General features: G+C 46.3%; 1 protein-coding gene across 1 annotated transcript in view; it reads left to right on the top strand.

Annotated features, from left to right (window-relative positions):
- Positions 1 to 2,500, top strand: part of LOC119585000 (tubby-related protein 4-like) — a 14,713-nt gene that overhangs the window by 529 nt on the left and 11,684 nt on the right. The gene's annotated exons all lie outside the window — the stretch shown is intronic.

Raw genomic sequence — 2,500 nt, 5'->3', positions numbered from 1 at the left:
TATGAGTAGAAATGCAGATAGATAGGCAGGCAGGCAAGCAAGCAAGCAAGCAAGCAAGCAAGCAAGCAAGCAAGCAAGCAAGCAAGCATGCAGGCAGGCAGGCAGGCAGTCGGCAGGCAGGCAGGCAGACAGGCAGGCAGATAGGCAGACAGACAGACAGACTGACAGACACCCCTCCCCCACACACACATCTACATACACAGATGAACAGGATACAATTTTATATATAGATATTGATACAAGTAGATTAACAGACATATTGAAATTTGTAGACATAAATACATAGATAGGTAGATAAACAAATAGATATAGATAAAGAGTTGGATATATAAATATTGACATTAATAGACAAATGCATAGACAGATATATGTAAATATATATATAAATGTAAATATGAAGAGATAGAATAATATATATAGAAATAGATAGGATCGTGGTGAATGGAGAAACAGAAGATATTTTATAAATATAATAATGATAAAATGGCAAGAAAGGGGAGAGGGTGAGAGAGGAGGAAATAGGGGCATGGAGATGGAAGAAACTGAGGAATAGGCAAGGAAATAAGAGGGATAGGGAAGGAAGGAAGGAAGAAAAGGAGCAGAGGTAAATGAAGAAAGGGAGGAGAGATAAAGGAAGAAAAAATGAGAGAGGGAGGGAAGAAAGGAATAGGTGAGTAAGGAAGAAAGGGGGAATTGGGAGGGAGGAGGGAGGGTAAAACGTAATGAAGAAAAAGAAAAATAGGCAGAGAAGATGTGGAAAAAAGGCTATGGAAGAAAGGGGGAATGGAGAGAGAAGAAAGAGAGGAATAGGTAAGGAAGAAGACAGGAGATGGGGAGGGAAGAATGAGGGTTATAGGGAAGCACAAGAGAAAGAGGAATAGGGAGGGAAGAAAGGGAGGAATGGGAAAGAAAGAAAAAAAATGGAAGGAAGGAGTGAACAAGAAGAGGGGACGGGAGAAGAAAAAATAGAAATATGGGTAAGGAAAAAAAGAGAGGAAGGAATAACGATAGGGAGGAAGAAAGAAGTATGGAAGAAAGGGGATGGGAGAAAGGTAAAGAAGGCAGGAACACTAAATAAAAAAGAATAACCTGGGATAAATAAAGAGATGAATATGGGAAAGCAAAAGTGTTTGAAAAAAATAAAATAGAAAAAATCGACCAATGTATGAATTCATCCTCCACTGTAAAGCATGTTAACAAGCCTTTTATACAACCATTCTGGCACAGACAGACAGACAGACAGACCACTCCTCCACACAGACACCTTCTCACCCCCCCCCTCCCCCACTCCCTCTCACTCCACTGACTCTCCCCCCCTCCCCCAGTCCCTCTCACTCCCCTGACACTCCCCCCCCCTCCCATGGGACCTCCTCGAACGGTGGTCTCTCTGACAGGTGTCACTCATGCAAAGTGTTGCTTTATTGGGGAAGGTTGGGGGAATGGGGGGATGGGGGAGGAAGGGGGAAGGGTGGGAGGAGGATGGGGGAAGGAGGGGGAAGGGTGATAGAAGGGTAGGGACAGGGTGGGGAGGAGGATGAAGGGAAAGATGGGGGAAGGTTTGAGGTAAGGGTGGAGGTAAGGGAGGAGGATGGGGGGAAGGGTGGGGGGAGAGGGAAGAAGGTTAGGGAGAAGGGGGGAGAAGGTTGTAGGGAGGAAGGAGAAGGGTGGGCGAGGAGGGAGAAGGGTGGGAGGAGGAGGGAGAAGGTTGGGGGGAGGATGGAGAAGGGTGGGGGAGGAGGGAGAAGGGTGGGGGAGGAGGGAGAAGGGTGGGAGGAGGAGGGAGGAGGTTGGGGAAAGAGGGAAGGGAAGTAAGTTATGACTATTGATCTCCCATATGACATGACTTGCAACGCCCGTCCCCCCTTCCCTTCTCCTACCCCCCCCCCTCTTCTATCTTCTCCCTCCCTTGTCTTCTTCACTCTCTCATCTTCCCCTTTACTTCATTACTGATACTTCTTCGCTTCTTCTTTTCCCTCCCCTCCCCCCCCTCTCTCGCCCCTCGGTGTTTTATGTACTTGTTTTATTAAAGTTTTCCTCTCCCGTTCTCTCCTTCGTTGATGAGAAAAGCTGGAGTCATTTGCATACGCGTCTAGGGCGAAGGCTCTTTATAGTCTCTTCTCATCTCTCTCCTATTCCTCTTTCTCTTGTTCTCTTCCCTCTTCCTCTTTCTCTTGCTCTCTGCTCTCTTCCTTTGACCTCTCTCCTCTCTCCTATCCTCTCTTTCTTTTTCACTCTCGCTTTTCCCTTGTTCTCTTGCCGTTTCCCCTTTTCCTTTCATCTCTATCCTCTCCCATTTTCCCCTTCCCATTTTCCCTCTTTCCTTTTTTCTCTCCTCCGTTCCCCCCCCCTTTTTTTTCCATCCCCTTTTCCCTTTTCGCTTGCCCTTCCCTTTTTTCTCTTGCTTTCTCTCTATTTTCCTTACTTTTTTCCCCTCTTTAATTTTTTTTCTCTTCTCTTCTTTTCTCCCTTCTCCCTTATTCGTCTCACAATACTCCCTCTC

Source organism: Penaeus monodon, chromosome 3, assembly GCF_015228065.2.
Source record: "Penaeus monodon isolate SGIC_2016 chromosome 3, NSTDA_Pmon_1, whole genome shotgun sequence".
NCBI lineage: Eukaryota > Metazoa > Arthropoda > Malacostraca > Decapoda > Penaeidae > Penaeus > Penaeus monodon.
This window is presented reverse-complemented; position numbering and strand designations above follow the sequence as displayed.